Below are 20812 nucleotides of genomic sequence, written 5' to 3'. Positions count from 1 at the left end.
GGAATGCTTGTGAGATTACATCTCATTTCTCACCTACTGCCTTTAAATTCTGGATAAGAAATCATCTTAAAACAAGATAAGCTATTTAAAATGTAGGTTCTTTGCACTTCTCGATTCAGTTCTGATCGTTATGACTGATCCATTAAAACCCTTAGCACAAAGGAGGAGCTGTATTTCACCACTCACAGCTCTTATCCAATTCTCTAATCAAGAAGAAAATTGCATGTGTCTAAAGGCTGTGTGGCTCACAACAAAAAATTGCTCCTAATTTGGAATTAATTCCACTAGATTGCTCGTGTTGTGCAAAGGGCCACTGACTGGTACTGGAGAAAATGGAAAACTATCAAGTTGGCTCAGTAGGAGATGTCCTAAGTTTAGAATGGAACTTCACTGTGGAAGCGGTGTAATGTGAAACTTGTGTTTTCATCTAGTTTCTTTCTGTTGTTACCAAAATGGAAAAAAAAAACTTTTCTGATTTTTATTAAGGAACAAAATCTCTAATGGTAATACATGTTGATGACTGAGAAACTTCAACTGAAATTGAGACTGCAGTGATCCTCTCTGCCGGTCTTATGGCCCTGTGGATTGACCTCCAATCCAATTATCTACATCAGGGCTTCCCAAACTTTTTAGCTTACGGAACCCTTGGAAATTGCAAAACCCCAATCATCAATTGCAGTTTAAAATACATATTCAAGAAAGCAAATAAACTCACTATTCTCCACATTGAAATTATTTGTTGCCTCCAATTCATATTTAATGGGATGATTGAAATTGTTTCTGGTCTTCACAGATCTTTTAGACAGCTGTATCCTTATGTCAGGAAGAACATCAAGCTGGTTTCTGTATTTTGTGCTCATTGCTGCATAGTACAAAAATCCAACCTCTCATATACAAGTCATGGAAAACTGTAATAGGCAATACACAGCAGATTTGCCAAGGATGGATATTATTCACTCAGGCTAATCTAGAACTTAGTCACTGGAAAATCTTTAAATCTTTGCGACAACTGAAGTCGGATGTCTCGTCAATGAGATTTTCATATTCTTGCGCTGATAAATCGGCGGGTTGTGACAACAGAAGGATTTTGTACCCATCTCTTGTTCTTACTAGAAATGTTGGGAAAATACTCATCATGTGTAGAATGTAAAGTAATTAGGTGTTGTATCATTTCATCACGTAAATCTTCATCAATACTCACATCGTGGCCCATCACAAAGTTTTCCAGTGAGAAAAAAACAATCATAGTTTTTTCCTTTCACCTTTCAAATCCACAAGTCAATTTTTTTTATAGAAAGTGATGAAATTTTGTCCTTCACATGAAAAACAGTTATGTTTTTGCCTTGTAGGCCCATGTTAGTTTAATTCAGTTTTGTGACTATCTCAGCAAGATAAGCAAGATGCATTAACCAGCTGCCACTTAACAGGCACTTCAAATTTTCATCATAACTTTGTTTCTTTATTATAGAACTTGATTTTTCCGATGTGGTGGCACCTCTGTATTCTCTTCAGATGAATTATCCAGTCTCCTATACTTACTAATACTTTTCCTCGGGATAACCATCTCACTTCTGTATGCATAAGTAAGGCTAGGAGTTGGCTTCCCATTTCTTCAGAGTTTTCAACAAACGGGACTGTCGGGGCCGACCTTTGATATAATCAACAATTTTGACTGCTTCGTCGAGCACTTAGATCAGGTGCACAGGCAATTTTTTTCCACTACAAGTGCATGTCTATGAAGGACACAGTGAGAATTGCTACAATTTGGTACAACCCATGGCTCCAGCAGCTTTCCCTGTGGAGCTTTAGTTCCATCTGTGCACACGTGTAAACACTTTTTCCATGGAATGGCATTCTTCATCATGTTGTTAATGATGTAGTTAAAAATTTCTTCCCAATTGTGTGTCCTTGCAAAGTTTCATAAATAAGCACATCTTCCTCAATATCCTTCTCGTGTACATATCTAACGAAGACTAGCAGCGTTGAAAGACCTGCTACATAGGTTGACTCGTCCAGTTATAATGAAAAAGCATCACATAACAGCAAACGACCAATTAATTACCCTCTATGTCCTCAGCTAGATCTTTACCATATCTTGCAACAGAATTATTTTACATTTTCCTGCTGAACTGCTCATTGAACATACACTTCACCATGTCCTTTGTACAAGGCTTAATGATAGATTCTCCAAGAGTGTGGGCCTCTCCAGCAGGGACAATTCGATAACTTTCCCTATAGGAAGCTTCAGTCGCATTCTCATTCTGTCTTTGCTCTCTTTACGGTTTCCATCGTAAAACCTTTACTGGTTCCAAGTGAATCTAGTTTTCTTTTACATCCTTATCTTTGTGCTGGGGATGATTGGTTTCCAGATGTCTTTTTAATTTTGTTGGGGCCAAAGAACTATTAGACAGAATTTTACCACATGAAACACATGGTGCATCTGCTGCCTTTTTATTCAGGGCCGAGGTGAATCCAAACAACTAATTTTCATCATAATTTTGTTTCTTTATTATAGAACTTGATTTTTCCAAAGTGGTGGCACCTCCGTATTCTCTTCAGATGAATTATCCAGTCTCCTAGTTTATTTTTTTAATCCAATGATCCACAGCTCTTAATATTGCAAACGTGGAATATCTTTAAATTTCACGCCAAATGAAATCAAATTTTCATTGGTTGAAAATGATGCACAGTCCTGACATCTGCTCTGCTGATTCAGGCCTCATGACACCATTTTGTTTTCTTAGGGTGGAGGCAATTGTTTTACTGCTGTCCTGGAAACAAATTGAATTAAAGACAGAGGTAAAAAGTAATTTCATGAAAAACAGGTAGATTGTTATTACTCCCTGTCATTTCTTCCACGAAACCCCTACACCTTACCATGGAACCCTAGGGATCCATGGAACCCAGTTCGGGAAACCCTGCTCTACAGCCATATTACCACACCGTGATGCATCTGACCAGTGCATTCTTGATAGAGCTCATGTAGGATGTTGCCAGGATGGTGGCCGGTTGCCTTGCTCTCTCCCCCCCACCCCAGTCTTTTCGGAAGTACAGTCACTTTTGTGCCTTCCTGGCAAATGAGATGTTATGTGTCCAGGATAGATCACTTCTTAAGTGGACCCCAATGAACTGTGTTCTCTACTCTCTCCACTGCTGCAGTATTGAAAATACAGACCTAGTGTACTATTTCAATCATGGCCCCCAAACCATAGTGGCATGGTTGGTGTCGTGGTTAGCACAACACCTTTAGAGTGCCACCAGTCAGGACCAGGGTTTGAATCCCACACTCTCTGTAAGGAGTTTGTATGTTCTCCCCGCGCCTATGTGGGCTTTCCCTGGGGTCTCTGGTTTCCTCCCACCATTCAAAACATACTGGGGGTGTAGTTTAACTGGGTGTTAAATGGGTGGCAGGGACTCATGGGCTGAAATGGCTTGTATGTCTAAACCTTTTTTTAAATTAAAAATTAAATTTAAAAAACTCTATTCCCATCATCAAAATTTGTCTACGAGACCTTTCAAATCTCTATCCCTTCCTCATTGAGAAGATAACCTCCCACCTTGGTAAATCACAAAAAGGTGTAGATCCATGGTTGAAGTAACCTCCCACTTTTGCCTACCCCCACCCAACCCCATTCCCCAGCCCCTCATCCCTGTCAATACACCTGCCACAACTTTCAAATTGAACCAATGCCGATTGTTGTTCTTTTGTGCCATAAAGTGAGAGAGGATAGAGAAAGCTCTTTGAGCACCTTAATTGCTTCAGGCCAAGTCTTGTGCACTCTGGCTTGTACTTTATAAGTAACTGCAGAGGGTTGTTAATGTTCATGGTGTACTCCCAATTTATTGAACCTTGCCAAGCATATTTATCGACCAGCCCATTTTTATTTATTTTTCTGTCTGACTATTTTCTCTAAACCTTTCATAAACTTATCCCTAATCTTCATTTCACTTTCTGTGCAAGATTTCAGTCAGATTTAAAAATGATTGGTTTGACCATTTTGATTTAAACACCACAGGGGAAGGGAGATTAAGTTAGCTCAATGTTTAAAAAAATGATTTGTTTATTTTAATGAATAGTTAACTCATCCTCATTGTGTGTCGAAAAGACATCCTGTCAACCTTGTGGTTCTTGTTAATTATCATGGTCTTCGCATGCTGTTCAGTGTATGTGCTTAGCAACTGAGTGCGCAAATTTATTACCTTGAACCATTTAAAGCAAGCTTGTAGCACATTAAAGTGAACAATATACCTTGGAGGTTGTTTATCATGGATACCAGATAATAAATCAGGAGGACTGAAGATGACCACCCTCCACTACACATTAATAGTGCAGTAGTGGAGAGAGTAGCGAACACTGTTTATTGGGGTCCACCTAACCTGGACACATAACATCTCCTCATGTCAGGAAGGCACAAAAGCAACTGTACTTTTGAAAACACTGAGGGTGGAAAGGCAACCAGCCACCATCCTGTCAACATTCTACATGAGCTCTATTGAGAGCATCCTGGCCAGATGCATCACAGTGTTGTATTGCGGCTGTAGAGTACTGGATTGGAGACCAATTCACAGTGCCATAAATGTGGCAGAGAGGATGACTGGAGTCTCCCTCCCCCACAATCGATGTGATCTACCGGGATTGTTGTTTGAAGAGGGTTCAGAAAATCACTGAGGACCCCTTCCACCCTGCATAGACCATCTTCCATCAACTCTCACCAATTTCTGTTTACCCCCTTCCTCAGTCAGTCTCTTTCATTCATGCCTGTCTCCATTCCTCCAGTCCCCACCTCTTCCTTCCTTTTCCAATCAGAGAGCTATCTTTCATAGTCCTCAGGCCTCTTCCCCTATCACTTCTCATTTTTTCTATTCTACCCTCTCGCCTGTTAGCCTGTTTTCCTACATTGATTCCACCCATCCCCCCACCATTTTTTTTAAAATAAATTCAGGTAATCTGCCTGAGTTTTGGCACTCCTGAAGAGTAGCTTAGGCTCAAACGGTCAACTGCTTTTTACTTTATGGATGTGGTGTGACCAGAGTTTCTCCAGCACTTTTGTGTACTGCATAAGACCACAGCATCTGCAGATTTTCTCGTCTTCCTATCAGTTTGGTCTCTGATATAGCATTCACTGGCATCATCTTTCTTTCCTACATATTGTTCTCCAGATTAACACACAGTCTAATAGATTTTTCAACCATAACAGCTCACCAAAACACATGCAAGGAGCACTGATAATTTTTGCAAGGAAAACAGAAGAGTGCCAGGTGGAGTAAAGTTGTGCATTCTAGAGAATGAGTTAAACTGTTTTACTGCCTATGTATCTGATGTTAATTGGACACAAGCAGTCTATAGCACACAGCAGCTACATGCTGAGTGACATGTAGGCTGAGTTCATGAAGCATAGGTTCAGAGGAAAAAATGACTCCCTTAACTATACAGAAACCGACAAAAGGTTTTGCTTGTTCTGCCTGGTTTTCTCTGCAAATTGTGAACCTGACATTTCATTCCTTTTTTGCCAATAACATTCCTTTCACTTCTCTTGTACATCTGCATATCATCAGCAGGTCCATATGGAATGGCCAGCATTTGCCTCCATAACTCTCAAGAAGTATAGAACTCATTCAGACATGTGAATAAATGTAGAGGTGCCAGTGTCTGTCAGTTTTTCCACTGAATCCGTCTTATGAATTACTGCTGAGTCCTTCTGGACACCAACTCCCTGCCATTTCCCAATTATGCCAGGAAATATACCCATTGAACTGACATCAGATCAGATCTGATGCAGACTCGACCATTCACAAGATCTTGAATCAGAAGTAGGCCATTTTAGTCATGAGCTGATCCATCTTCGCACTCAGTCCCACTCCTTGGCTTTTTCCCTGAACCCTTGATGCCTTAACTAATGAAATATCCATCAATCTCTGCCTTAAATACACCCAACAACCTTGCTTCCACAGCTGCCTGGGACAACATTCCAGTTTCATGATCCTGTGACAAAATATTTTTTTCTGTATCTCTGCTTTACATTGATGCCTTCTCACCCTGAAGTTATGCCCTCTTGTGATAGACTCCCCTACCACGGGAAAGAACCTTCCCACATCTACTCTGTCCAGGCCTTTCAGCATTTGAAATACCTCTCCGAGTCCCCCTCATCCTTCTGCACTCCAACGAGCACAGTCCAAGAGCCAACAAACATTCCTCATATGCTAACCCCTTCATTCTTGGTATAATTCTGGTAAATCTTCACTAAACTGTTTTCAATGTCAGCACATCCTTTCTCAAATAAGGCATTCAAAACTGCACACAATACTCCAATTGAGATCTCACTAGTGCTTTTATAGTGTCTCAGTATTACATCCCTGCTCTTATGTGCTTTTCCTCTGGAAATGCATGGCAAAATTTCACTTGCCTTCTTCACCACCAACTCAACCTGGAGGTTAACCTTTTGGATATCCTGCACAAGAACTCAAGTCCCTTTGCATCTTAGAATTTTGAAAATTTTCCCCCATCTAAATAATAGTCTGCCCATCTTTTTCTTCTACCAAAGTGTATGACCGTACACTTTCCAGCATACCACCTATCACCTCTTTGCCCATTCTCTTCATCTATCCAAGTCTCTCTGCGGCCTTTCCGTGTCCTCAGCACCACCTGCCCTATCATCTATTTTGGTATCATCTGCAAATTTAGCCACAAATCCATCTATTCCATAATCCAAATCATTTATATATACACCTTCATTTCAAATGAATGAAGTGGTTCCAAGGTAATTTCTGGGAAACGTACAACTTTTCTCAAGTCATCTTCACAGAAGCAAACCATGCTTTTTATGCCATGCTCTGAGCTTTGAATTGTGGTTGACCAATTTCAGTAATGATCCTCCTCAGTGATAAGCAGGCAACTCAAACAGTAATTGTTCAAAGGATTTAAAATTGGACAAAAATGTAAACAATTTTTTCACTACAAATAAAGCATGTAATACATGAAATTATGTTTAAAATGAAGATTGTAAAATAAAAATACAGTATAAAAATGTAAGCACAAGTTATTTAATACAAAATAATTAATTATTTCATTTCAAATGTGAAGTTAAATAAACAAATATTTATTCATTCATTTCTGTGACAAACTTTATCTACTTTAGGATCCATTACTATGAGTTTGTAAATTCATATGCAGTAATGGTTAAATGGAAAGAGTAGTACACAAAATTATAGTGTTGTCACAGTTTGAATGCTCATTTCAAAATGGCGAGCGCATGGTTGCTTGCTGCCACTGTGCATCTGGGACACTTAACGCATGCACACAAAAGCACGCTAAATTTAAAAACTGTCAGATTTTGAAAAGTCCAAATTCTTTGGTGGTCTGGATTTCTGTCCTTTGGATTTTTGGACTTCTATTGTATTCAGTTCTGCATGTTTAAAGAAGGATCTTAACTGGAGCAATGGCCTCAAATCAATAGCATAATTTAATGCGGACATGGAATTTAATGCGGACAAATGTGAGGTGTTGCACTTTGGAAGGACTAACCAGGATAGAACATATATAGTAAATGGTACGGTACTAGTTTTCTAAATCAATGCATAGAGGTACCATCCAGAGTGAGTGCAATACTGGATCTCCTATAAGGGAATGAAATAGGAGAGGTGACAGAAGTATGCTTAGGGCAGGGCTCCCAAACCTTTTAGCTCCAATCAGTTGGAAATCACGGAACTCAGTAGTTACAAACCAGAAGCCAAACAGTAGTAGAATGGCATCAACTTCCACTTCAAGCATGGTTGAGTCTAATTTGAATTAAATTATTTTTTTCTTAAATAGTAAGCAATATGAGGCAGTGCTTGCAAAATCCCATTTCTTCATAACTTGATTATTTTGTTTCAACTGAATATTAACCAAGTTGCAAATACAAATATCACGAACATCACCGACCTTCCAGAAGTCGGTTTCCAACACACCCTCAGTCGCCCACAGGATGGATCTCCCAATGCCTCCAATGCAGGTATCCACCTCAGATCTGGCTGCTTGCAGGTGGAGGTTTTGATACTTCCAACATGGGTTTGCATCCCAACTCGTTGCCCACAGGTCTGAGCTTCCAGCATCTCCATCATTAACTCCCATCCCTCCAGCCAGGTGCTAGAGCCACCATCACCACTGCCAGTGATCCTGACTGCAAACATGCCATTGCTCCCAATGCCTCTATCGATGCAGGTCCTGATCCCGACCAACACCATTCCAGCACCCACATAAACCATCACCAGTTCCCACACAGCGAGAGGGAGGGGAACACAAAAAAAACCCAGAGACTCAGTAAAAGTCATTCCCATTGTACTGCTCACATAGAATATCTTGGTTTAAATCTTAAAAACGTGGCCAGCCTCCCACCAAAAGAAACCTGAGCCTCATAGGTTGAAAATGCCATCTTGAGGCTTGACGTCTGTGCGGATGTCTGCGTTGCTGACGTCAAGCCTCAAAATGCCATTTTGTTTTGTAGGGTCAAGGCAACAGTTTTCTGCCATCACAGAAACAGAGATTTAAAGGTACAGGTAAGAAGTAATTTCAAGAAAAATAGTTATAACTAGTTATAGTTATTACTACCCATTTCTTCCGTGGAACCCAGTTTGGGGGATGCTGGTGTAAGGGAACATTTTGGGTCCAGTTATCATAATGCCATTAGTTTTAAGTTAATTATGGATAGGGAATCAGTTTGGTATTCGGGTTGAGATTCTAAACTGGAGGAAGGCCAATTATGAGGAAATAAGAAAGCATCTAGAAAGTGTGGATAGAGATAAGCTGTTTTCTACAAGGATGTGTTTGGTAAGTGGAAGGCCATCAAAGGCCAAATTTTGAGAGGTCAGAGTTTACACATTCCAGTTAGGATTGAAGGCAATGTTAACAGGCATGGGGAACCTTGGTTTTTGAGGAATGTTTGGGATCTTTTTATTAACAAGAGTGGTGTATAGCAGGTAAATGCAACAAGGATCAAATTAGGTACTTGGAGTATAAATATGCAAGAAAAACTCAAGAAATCAGGAAGACTAAAAGAAGACACGAGGTTGCTTTGGCAGACAATGTAAAGGAACATCTGAAGGGTTTCTACAGCTATATTAAAAGCAAAAGATAGTCAGGGATAAAACCAACTTTGAGCCTTGGTAAAGGATAATTATGGTTGAGAGATGAATTTACCTACTTTGTCAAAATTTGAGTCTTTGATTTCCTCTGTACCAAAGAAGGGTTACATTTTGGTTATGTACAATTTGTTACAAGATAATATGGATAAATCGGATTGGGATAAATCTAAACTTAAATGGGAAAGTGATTTAGTGTTTATTTTTCCTGAACATGATTGGGTGGATATGTGACAGGACAATGTAATCAAATTGACTAATGTAAGATATGGAATGGCTAATTATAATTTTTACATCAATTATATTTGACTTCAGAGAAACTAAAAAAAATATTGATTTAGTAATTCAGACTTATGTTTTAGATGTGATTCATGTATTGGAACTTTTTTTTTACATGTAGTTTGGACTTGTGTTAAAGTTCAACCATTCTGGCAATGAATTAAAGTGGTTTTGGAAAAATTGTATAACTTTACATTACCATTAGACCCAACGATTTTCTTTCTGGGTAATTTGATTTCGTGAAGGGAATTAGGTTTGGATAAAATTCAAATTGCTTTTGTACATTTGGTGCTATCAGTAGTGCGCAAATGTGTTGCAAGTACTTGGAAAGACAATACAGAGATTAATAAAATACGTTGGCAAAATGAATTGAAAACTTGTATTGTTATGGAAAAAATTACCTATAATTTACATGATAATTATTCTTTTTTTGTTAGCAATTGGTCTCCGTATTTGGAATATATACATTTAGATATACTTTGAATTGTTCTTAACATTTATAATTTTTTTTTGTATATAATTTATATTTTTGGTTCCCCCTTAAGGGAGCTGGCTGAAGGGATGGTAGGGCAGGTTTGAGTTTTTAATTTTATTTTTCTGTCTTTTAGTTTTTTTTAGGGTTTTTTTGTTTTTTATATATTTGTAAAATTAATTTTTGACAATTATTGGACTGTATGTTATGTTTATTCTATTTTTAAATGAAGTTTGAAAAAAATCTTGCAGAGGTATCTAGGCCAGCTGGGAAAATGGGCTGAATAGCAAGAGATGGAATTTAATGCAGATAGGTGTGAGGTTTTGCATTTTGGAAGGACAAACCAAGAAAGGACATGCACGGTAAATGTAGGGCACAGAAGAGTATGGTAGAGCAGAAGGATTTTGGAGTACAAATATATAATTCCCTGAAAGTGGCATCATAGGTAGACAGGGTCATAAAGTGAGCTTTTGGCATATTGTACTTCATAAATCAAAGTATTGAATATAGGAGTTGGGATGTTATGTTAAAATTGTATAAGACATTGGTGAGGCCAAATTTGGTGTGCTGTATGCAGCTTTGGTCACCTAACTGTAGGAAAAATATCAATGTTTGAAAGAGTGCAGAGAAAATTTACTAGGATATTGCTGGGACTTCAGGAACTGAGTTACAGCGAAAGATTAAACAGGTTATGACTTTATTCACTGGAGTGTAGAAGATGTGGGGAGATTTGATAGAGGTACACAACATCATGAAAGTTACAGACAGTAAATGCAACTAGGCTTTTTCCACCGAGGTTAATTGAGTTACAAGCCAGAGGACATGGGTGAAAGGGGAAAAGTTTAGGGGGAATATGAGGGGGCACTTCTTCACAGAGGGTGGTGGGAGTGTGGATCAAGATACCAGCTGAAGTGGGGAATGCAGGCTAAATTTTAACCTTTAAGAAAAATTTGAGCAGGTACATGGATGGGAGTGGTATGATGGGCTGTGGACTGGGTGCAGATCAGTGCGACTAGGAAGAATAATAGATCAGCATTGACTAGAAGGGCTGAATGGCCTATTTTCTGTGCTATATTGTTTTATGCAGTGCAACAGAGGGGTCTGGGTTCAATTTTTACATTTAAGAAATATTTGGATAGATACATGAATGGGAGGAGTATGGAGATCTATGGATTGGGTGCAGGTCAATGTGACTGGGCAGAATAATAGTTCAACAGAAATGATGAGCTGAAGGGCCTGTTTCTGTGTTGCAGCGTTCTATGGTTCTCTGTCAAATCAGTCCAATAGGTTGTTTGGCAATCATGGCCTGTCTGTGGTGCACACTTCAGGAAGACATTCCCTTTACAATGGTGCAGCCATCATCCAAAGTAATGAGGTGCCACAGATCCAAATATTGTGCCCCATGTCTTTATTTACTCACAAGTGCAATAATACTGCAGTCTGCAAATATTAGTTTGCATTTCTAATTTTAGATTTGGATTATGAATCAAAGAATGAAAGTCAGAAGGTGGTTGCCTATGTGCATCAGTATTTTGGTTCATTATCTTATTTGATGTTGAGCTTTAACTGGGTCCAGAAAGAAGAAACATTTGTCAGGATTCTCAAGTCTATTCATAATTGAATTTGTTATCTTGAATTTTTAGATAAATTTTGGCAATAGTTTTCAGCCATTGCTTTGATGTCAGTAGTTCATAAACATGAAGCAGCCCTCTAATAACCCACCAATGTTGTTCCCATGCACTGGTCATAAATCAACACACAAAACTTCTTTGAATGTTCTTGATGAGACAGAGGCTGTTGTGGATTACGATTACACACCTTTCAAATATTGTGCATGCATACAAATATTTCTAAGACAGATAGACTCAAGATGACTGATTTTTTTGTAGTTTTTAAAAAAAAAATATCCTGTGAGAAGACATTCACTTTGTCCCATAACCATCTCCACAGGTTTTAGTATTTCAAAGAAATTTTAGTTTGGCAAACATCCCAAATTCACAATGTTGAAGATTTCTTACCTGCATGTGATCATCTTAACGGAATGTGAGAAGCACCACATTGTTAACGGATGATCTTCTTCAGGTATTGCTGATAGGGTAATGGCTTTTAAAAAATGCTGAAAAGGGCAAGTAATGCAAGGAGGTTGCTTGAACATTAGAACACACATTTAATAGCAATTTTAAAAAACTGAAGGAAAACCTACGTTGTCCAAATTCTGGAACACAAGTGCATTAAATCTTCTGTGAAATCTTAACCATGTAACCATATAACCACTTACAGCACAGAACAGGCCAGTTCGGCCCTACTAGTCCATGCTGTAGCAAATCCCCACCCTCCTAGTCCCACTGACCAGCACCCGGTCCATACCCCTCTAGTCCCCTCCTATCCATGTAACGATCCAGTCTTTCCTTAAATGTAACCAATGATCCCGCCTCGACCACGTCTGCCGGAAGCTCATTCCACATCTCCACTACCCTCTGCGTAAAGAAATTTCCCCTCATGTTCCCCTTATAAATTTCCCACTTCAATCTTAAACCATGTCCTCTAGTTTGAATCTCCCCCTTTCTTAATTGAAAAAGCCTATCCACATTTACTCTGTCTGTCCCTTTTAAAATCTTAAAACACCTCTATCAAGTCCCCTCTCAATCTTCTACGCTCCAGAGAAAAAAGCCCCAGTCTGCACAACCTTTCCCTGTAACAGACCCTGAAATCCTGTCAACATTCTTGTGAACCTTCTCTGTACTCTCTCTATTTTGTTTATATCTTTCCTATAATTTGGTGACCAAAACTGTACACAGTACTCCAAATTTGGCCTCACCAATGCCTTGTACAATTTCATCATAACCTCCCTACTCTTGAATTCAATACTTCGATTTATGAAGGCTAACATTCCAAATGCCTTCTTCACCACACCATCTACCTGAGTATCAGCCTTCAGGGTACTATTTACCATCACTCCTAAAACCCTTTGTTGCTCTGCACTCCTCAGTTGTCTACCATTCAATGTATATGACCTATTTAATTTTGCCTTTCCAAAATGTAGCACCTCACATTTATTTGTATTAAATTCCATCAGCCATTTCTCAGCCCACACCTCCAGCCTTCCTAAATCACCTTTTAATCTACGGTAATCTACCTCACTGTCCACAACACCACCAATCTTTGTGTCATCCGCAAACTTGATTATCCAATTCTCCACCCCTACATCCAGATCGTTAATATATATAACAAATAATAGTGGACCCAGGACCGAACCCTGAGGAACTCCACTAGTCACCAGCCTCCAATTGGACAAACAATTTTATACCACTACTCTCTGACACCTCCCATCCAACCACTACTGAATCCATTTCACTACCTCTTTATTTATACCTAATGCCTCCACCTTTTTTCCTAACCTCCTGTGGGGAACTTTGTCAAAAGCTTTACTAAAGTCCAAATAGACAACATCCACAGCCTTCCCTTCATCAAACTTTTTTGTAACCTCCTCGAAGAACCCAATCAGGTTTGTCAAGCATGATCTACCCCTGAGAAAATCATGATGATTACTCCCTATCAATCCCTGTACCTCCAAAAATTTGTAAATAGCATCCCTCAGAACACTTTCCATCAAAAATCAAACCAGTATGGGCAAGCTATAGAGGTCTAAAGAAATTTTAAATGTTAGCATCCAAACACAGGACAGCTAACTTCAGTGAATATTTGTTTTTCTCTGATAATAGATTACAGAAGATTTTTTTTATTGATACATGTTAGTTCATGCTAACTGTATAGTTTAAGACTTGGTTGTGTTAGACCAGAACCACCAGAAACAGCAAGTTTAAGCAGAAAAGCTTAGTTTTATAGTTTCACTTTACGATAGCCAATTTATCAAGTTAATGATGTGTTGCCAAAATATAATGGTCCAAGATACTGTGCCATTGAACTAATGTAAATCACAGATGAATGATGAGCTTTTATTGAAGCCCAAGGAGGATACAGAGATTAAAATAAAAACTTCAACTGACCAGTGAAAGTGCAAGCATTTATCTAGTGTCTTTGTAACCTCTGGATGTTTTAAAAAAGGTTTCATATTCTGCCTCATGACTATAAGACATGCTGATTACTTTGAAGCAATTAAAGGATGATGTAATTAAAAATTTGATTCAGTGTAATTCTGCAAATAGTTAAATGAAAATACCGATACACATTAACCCCTATTGACAGTATTAAGGAAGTTGCATTCTAGCAATAGTATTTGTTCTCAATCTTTGATATTTTGCTTTATTCTGGAATTGAACTCTGGAGGTAAGATGCAATGCTACTGTGGTAAATCACTATCTGTATATTTATCTGTCGGGGCAACACCCATTGGCCGGCTGTACTTGTGGAACCACCCACAAACTCCTGAATGAAGGTGACTGTTCCACAGCCCCCTCCTCAGCCGACCAGCATGGACTTGCCTCCATTCTATTATGGATAAAAGCCCATCAGTTTTGCAGAACTTCCAGTCTTTTGGAGTTACTAAAGGTGCATCAGCTACCAAAGGAGGATGAATTTGAGGGTTCAGTAAAAAGTCCTAAAATCTGGACTGCTCGGGGATTGGGTCGGTCTGGATTTTCCGTATTCTCCGGCAGCACTTTTAAAATTCAAACTCAAGGAGAATAAAGAAGAGATGAAGAGGTAAGTTTTGATATTTATTAATCAAACATTTTTCATATAATACAAAGAACAAAAAATACTTCCTCATTTCTGAGAATTCTGTGTATCTGTAACACTTACTCATGCACACCACACGCAGACACACACTCAATTTAAAAAGTTTGAGAGTTTTCAAAAAGTCTGGATTCTCGAGTGGTCCAGATTTCAGACATGTGGATTTTTGGACCTTTATTGTAATACAGGTATTTCCTTGGTGTTAGCTTGAAAATAAAAAGCTAGGCAAGTTCTCTGCCCATCTCCCGAAAGGATCACAGAATCTTTTGTTTCCACCTGTGTGAGCTCTGCTGTGCAAATGATTCGGACTCAAATTCCACAGTCTACACAACAGGCTTTAATTAGGTTAAACTTGTACACCAGTCAGCATCTTTATTGGCTCCACGTGTCTGACTGGCCCCCTGAAGGGGTCGGCTTGAGACTTTACATGGGCCAGTAATTGACAGATGGCAGGTGGGCCAGGATGCCTACCTGCAGATGCAGTGGTTGCCCCCTGCAGTAGGCTGGTAGAAATGCAGCCAGCGTAGTGGTTGCCATCATCACAACCTGACCATGTTCCAGGCATCAATTTAATGTTTCATTTAAAGTTGGTTGATAGGACAATACACTTTTCGTAGGTCAATTCAGATCAAGTTCTCATCCAACTGTTCCAAATATTAGATTGACTGTAGATAATCAACAGGCTTTAGTGATGTTGTTATGAACTAACCGACTCTTGCTAGTGCAAACACAGTAACAGCAATGGAAAATTCACCAGACAATTAATAATGTAACATTTCTTACTTAACTCAAAATTTAACCCCACTATGTGCAAATGTGTGTATGTTTTAAAGCCCAAACTATTTCAGTTTAAACTTGAGTTTGAAAAGGCCATTTTAAAGTCCACTTTCAAACTTGTTGTTGAACATCATGATATTTTTAAATTGTGGTTCATAAGTAATTATAAAGCAAGAGAGAAGCACCCGATTTCTTTCAAACCCTCACACCGTTTGATGTGTTGATATTCAGAGAGATATTCTTCTTGCTACTTTCCCCCTATCTTGTTAGGGTTGCTTAACTGATCATCCTGTTGATTTCTTTCTCAAACAGGAGTTGAAAATAAGGCTGCCTCCCTTTTCTTAAAAGGGAAGTCAGAAGTGGTCTTACTTATTTAAAAGCCACTGGTCTATCTCCTATGATAAGGAGGATACAATCTCCCCCTCTTTCTAGAGGTTACTTCAACTTTGCCTTTTACAGAATAGTCAAGTTTCTTCAATTCTCTTCTGCCTTCTGATTCAAAATGTCTGATTTCTTCAGTAATATGGGTCACTGACATCATGCAACTTGACATCAGCATGGGTTCATTTTCATTTCTGCAAATCCTCTTGCCTTTTCCATGATTCCACCAAGTCTATGCACATCACTCAAATGGCACCGAGTTTGCAACAGTTGCTATCATAATGCTTTAAGAACCACGCATTGTCCTGGATTAAATTATGGCCTTGTTTATGCTAGACTCTACGTCCCCCAAGCTGACACCTTTTCTCTTAATGCCATGGAGTTTTTGCAAATGTGCTGTTGCCTGTGTGTAACCCTGTAACCACCCATAACTTTACTAAGACATATTTATTAAATCTAGCTCATCATTAACCCAATTATTATTATTAACGCAGATCCATTTCAATGTCATCCCATTAATCTATTAACAGTCTTCCATCCCTTATGTTCAAGATTTGAAATTTACCATCAATCCAAAATAAATCCAATTTACCAGCACAATATTGCAAGTCTATGACATATTAACTGAATATAATAATTTCACACTGCCCTCATGTTGGACCGAAGGGCCTGTTTATATGCTATACTTGGCAATGATCAAGTCTCTTTCTCCAATATTTTGATGATTGAATTTAAGATTGCACCTCAAGGGTGAATGTTTTTACAAGCCTATAATTGGAAGTTAAGGTCAGTGGCTGAAATCCCTCAGCTTAAGAGTTGTTCTTTGAACCCAAATGTCTTGCCTGTTGTGAGCATCTGGGCTCTGCAAAAACTTTCACTTCCCTAAAAGTTGCAAGAAATTGTTGAATTTGCAGGTGAGCTGGAAACGAGTTCTCTGAAGATTACTAGATATCTTAGAGCCGTTCTTAAATTGAGACTCGCGTCCCTGAAATGCCACGCGAATCTTTGACACAGATCAGAACAATGTGGTCTTACTTTTCTAAAATTTTAGAGATTTTAATTTTTTTTTCAAATATTCATTTTGATTTATTTTTTCTAATTAATCAAATGTATTTTTTTATTTAGATTTTTCTCTTCCCTTCCTTGATGATATTGAATTGGACAGTTCAAACTGAAACTCATCTCAGTTTTCAAAATGTCAATTTTACATTCCTTCAATCAGATTGATTTGAGGCAGAAAAAGATAAAGTGTAATGTACAAATGATATATTGAACTGATTGTGGACCTAACAAAATATTCAACTATTGATAAAAAGCAGGTCATAAATCAGAAATTATCAACTTAGCAAATCTATACAATTATATTTCAGCTAGTTCTGCTGCACACACACTAATTGAATAGCAATTGAGCACAAGTTTTATATTATTCTATGATCTACCTCACATTGTGAAAGGCAAATAGTAATAATATTAATGGCAGACTTGCAGCAAATTTTGCTTTAAGGTTAGCTATTCACCCTGCACTGGAACACACATGTGAAATTTGAGCCGGTATTATTGCATTCTTCAGAATGTTGCATTGGCAGATGTGCGAAAAAGTCCTTGCCTGCCAGGTGTTTTTTTTCCCCTCTCATGTTGGCCCAACAATTTGGTAAAATCTTCCCTGAGCTAACAACAACAGTAAAAATAATATTTTTGCTGTCTTTAAGATGGCTGCCATGTTTACTTGCACACACTCCCACCTCTCCATTAATCCCTCTTTTCACCAATGTGGTGAAGACAATAAAAGCATGGTTGAGGGAGTTGGAGGAGCGCCTGAAAGACTGTTTTGAATCGGTGGACTGTATCATATTCAAATAAAACACGCCCAAATGCTGAAGGAACTCACCCGGTCTTTTCAGCATCCAATAAAAAGTAAAGATATATTGCTGATGTTTCAGGCCTGAACTCTTCAAGACTTATTTCTCCAGCATTTCAGTGTGTTTTTAACCTCAATCATATAATCTACAGCCTTTCGTGTTTTACTTCAATCATATTCAAGGACTCATCTTCAAACTTGAATGACTATCCCATGGCTGTCACCAACCTAAGTGGATGATTGTGTGCCCAATCTATGCGACTTACGATCATCTGCACATACTGTGACAGAGTATTTTGAGGTGGTTTGGGAGGAATTGCAAGAGCAGCTTGCACACACACATTTTAAAAACAAAATATTTGCAGGACTTTGTGTTTTTTGCAGAAAAAACAACAAAATTGCAGAATACAGCTGGCCTGAGAGAGCATGAGATTTTTACAGGCAGGGACAGAGCTCAGAGAGGGAGGGTGTGAGAGAGGACTCACAGAAATCAGTTCCAGAGGGACAAGCTGGCAAACTTTGGAAGGCTGCCTGGTCAAAAGAGAAGACTGGTGGTCTGAAAGGTGACCCGAAAGAAAGAGGATCATCTGGAGAACCCTGACAGGGGCAAGTTTCATCAGCAAGACTGATTGAGAATGAATCAGTTTTGGATGTCCTGGAAGAGGAATCTCTCTCTGAAAACCAGCAAGAACCCTCCTGAGTGGTAATCATTTGCCTGTTAAGCAGCCTGGTGAACTTTGTTAATGCTAACTTCTGTGCACAGTACAAGAATTGCCTGCAACCAGTGAGATTGGATTGCGATCCAAAGAACTTTTCTAATCTTTTCTGCTCTTAATATTAGAGGGGGGATTAAGTAGGTTAGGTAAGTTAAGTAACAAGTTAAAGTTTAATTCTGTTTTCTTGTTCAATTATAATTAAAAACTACTTTGGTTTAAGTAACCCTGTGTTGTGGTGCATATCTAATGGCTGTGTGCTTACGATAGTGACCATCTCTCAATTGCCATTCGGTAAGCACACCAAAGAAGATGGCGAGCACAATGGGAAATGCCATGATCTGCTGTAGCAGTGGCATTTTCCACTTGTTTTCCTTGTCAACCTGCCTCGAACAAAATAATAAAGATCTGGAGTACTGTATATTTTTGTAAACTGAAAATTATTTAAAATATATTCAGTTTAAAAGAATTTCATATAGCTGCATTAAAATAGAAGTAGGTTTAAGATATATCATAAATTCAATGCAACTGAATAGGTTGTTTGATATATTGTGCTATAGGTACAGTAAATAAATCCTTTTTCCAGGTTTCAATGGATTAGAATGTTCTAACTCTCCTACACCCAAGTTACAGAAATAACAGCAGTCCAGATTTTGAAACTCAAGCTTTTTCTGGAGCATTAACAAAATAGTGGCACTGAATCATACAAGGAGTTATAATGGAAAGCAACTGAAATCTGACAACAGACAACAAAAGATATTTTAAGAATCTTCTGAAAAGCATGAGCAGAGGGGTAATGTGGTTTAGGAAGGGAGTTTCAGAGTTGAGGGCTTAGTGAATGAAGACATTAAATCCAAACATATGACGACTAAATATGGAGCTGCTTAACATGTCAGAATCAGATGTATCAGAGGTACACGGGAATGTCTGTGTATTAGTGGGGAGAGGTGAGGAAAGAAGTGGAGGATTATGGAGGTTAGAAAAATGGAGGTGTAATCCCACAGACTGTCCAAAAAATTAAAAAATGATTGCCTAAAGTCACAGCAACACTGAAAAAGTAGCAAGTGGAATGGAAGTGAATGGATGGAACTTCATGAGAGTTTGGATGCAGCAAGAGAAATATTAGAGTTCAAGACGACACAGGGTGAGGAAAGAGAGGCTGACCAATTGATCACTGGGTAGTCAAAATGACAGAAAAAAACTAGCAATATGATAACCGATGAAAAACAAAATTACAGTTGTTGCAAGCTAATTTTTGTAGAATAGAAAATCCACAAGAAAATCTTATTGGAGCACTGACATTTCTGAGACATTAATTAATCTACTTGGCTGAAGAACATGTAGAATATTATAATGTCAAACCACAGCTGAACCTCTGGTGATCAATGACAAGATAAAAAGGTTATGCTGGAACTCCAGATAATGGATTTTACCTCAGCAGTTAAAAGGGCATCAGGTCAATAATGCTAAATTTGTTTTCCAATGAACTTGTTTCAAAATTCTATGAATAAAACTGACTGCAAAAAGTCTGTACAAAGAATATTGGAGCTCTTATTGATAATGGGACATGCTTATTTTTAAAAATCTCTTTTGCATACTGCATCAATTGTCTTGAACTTGTACCATTTTTCTCATGATGGAATAGGTTGACTGCTTTAAGCTTTACAATTTAAAATTCACAAGTACATGAAATTATGTGGTGCAGACTTAAGTGCAAAATTGACCTTTATGTTTTCTGATGTAGGAACTAATATATAAAGGAACTACAGATGAACGCATTTTGAATTTTAACTTCTCCATGTCTTCTCAGTAGTATTGGCTAATTCAAAGTTCTGGCTACTTTTTGCAAATTAAATGATGGATGCATTTTGTTGAAATATTCTAATCTGTGAATGTGCAATTTAAAAAATATATACATATATACACACACAAGTATGAAGAAATAAGCAGATGTTGGATGAACCCTGAGCTATTGGTATTGTGAAGCTGCCTTGGAAGACAATTTCCTCCTTATGTGTCTCATTGAAATAATTTTTCAGAAAGTCATACACTGACAAAATGAAGCCCAAAAAGAATTAATCTCTGAATACATAGAAATTGGTTGTAAAAATCTATTTCCTTGTGCTCAACAATTCATGCATTGTATAATCTATTGCTGATGAGGAGACAAAGTATTGGTTTTAGAATTTAAAGGAACTTAATACTACAGAAGATTTCTTTTCAATGTACAGGTACTTTACAGCATCAAAATTGATTGACCTAGTACCAGTTAAAAACAAATCTTTCTCAATATTTAGAATTAATGAAAACCTTGATGTTGAATGACTGAGATCATTTGCTTTTATATGAATTATAATTTTGTCAAGTGAATTAATGAAATAAATTCTAACATTTTTAATAAACAATTATTTATTGATTCATCTGCCAATGAACTAATATTATGAAAAAAAAACAAGATCGTTTTCTGCATTGTCAGTGATCCTCGACTAAAATACTGCACTTGTTGGAACATGGAAGCTT

At 38.1% G+C, this 20812-nt stretch overlaps 1 protein-coding gene across 7 annotated transcripts in view; it reads right to left on the bottom strand.

The window, feature by feature from the left end:
• The window catches only part of LOC138743429 (beta-2 adrenergic receptor-like), a 98626-nt gene that overhangs the window by 26033 nt on the left and 51781 nt on the right, over positions 1-20812 (bottom strand). For 2 of the 7 annotated variants that reach the window (XM_069898808.1, XM_069898805.1), the window contains exon 5: positions 11887-11984. The exons of 4 other annotated variants lie outside the window; for them this stretch is intronic. The gene's annotated coding sequence lies outside the window, so the exon portion shown is untranslated. Of the gene's footprint in view, positions 1-715; positions 2772-11886; positions 11985-20812 lie in introns of all 7 variants that reach the window. One more of the 7 variants, XM_069898809.1, reaches the window with a different exon arrangement.

Source organism: Narcine bancroftii, chromosome 9, assembly GCF_036971445.1.
Source record: "Narcine bancroftii isolate sNarBan1 chromosome 9, sNarBan1.hap1, whole genome shotgun sequence".
In the NCBI taxonomy this organism is placed as follows: Eukaryota; Metazoa; Chordata; class Chondrichthyes; order Torpediniformes; family Narcinidae; genus Narcine; species Narcine bancroftii.
Note: the sequence above shows the minus strand (reverse complement) of the source record. Positions and strands in the feature narration are given on the sequence as shown.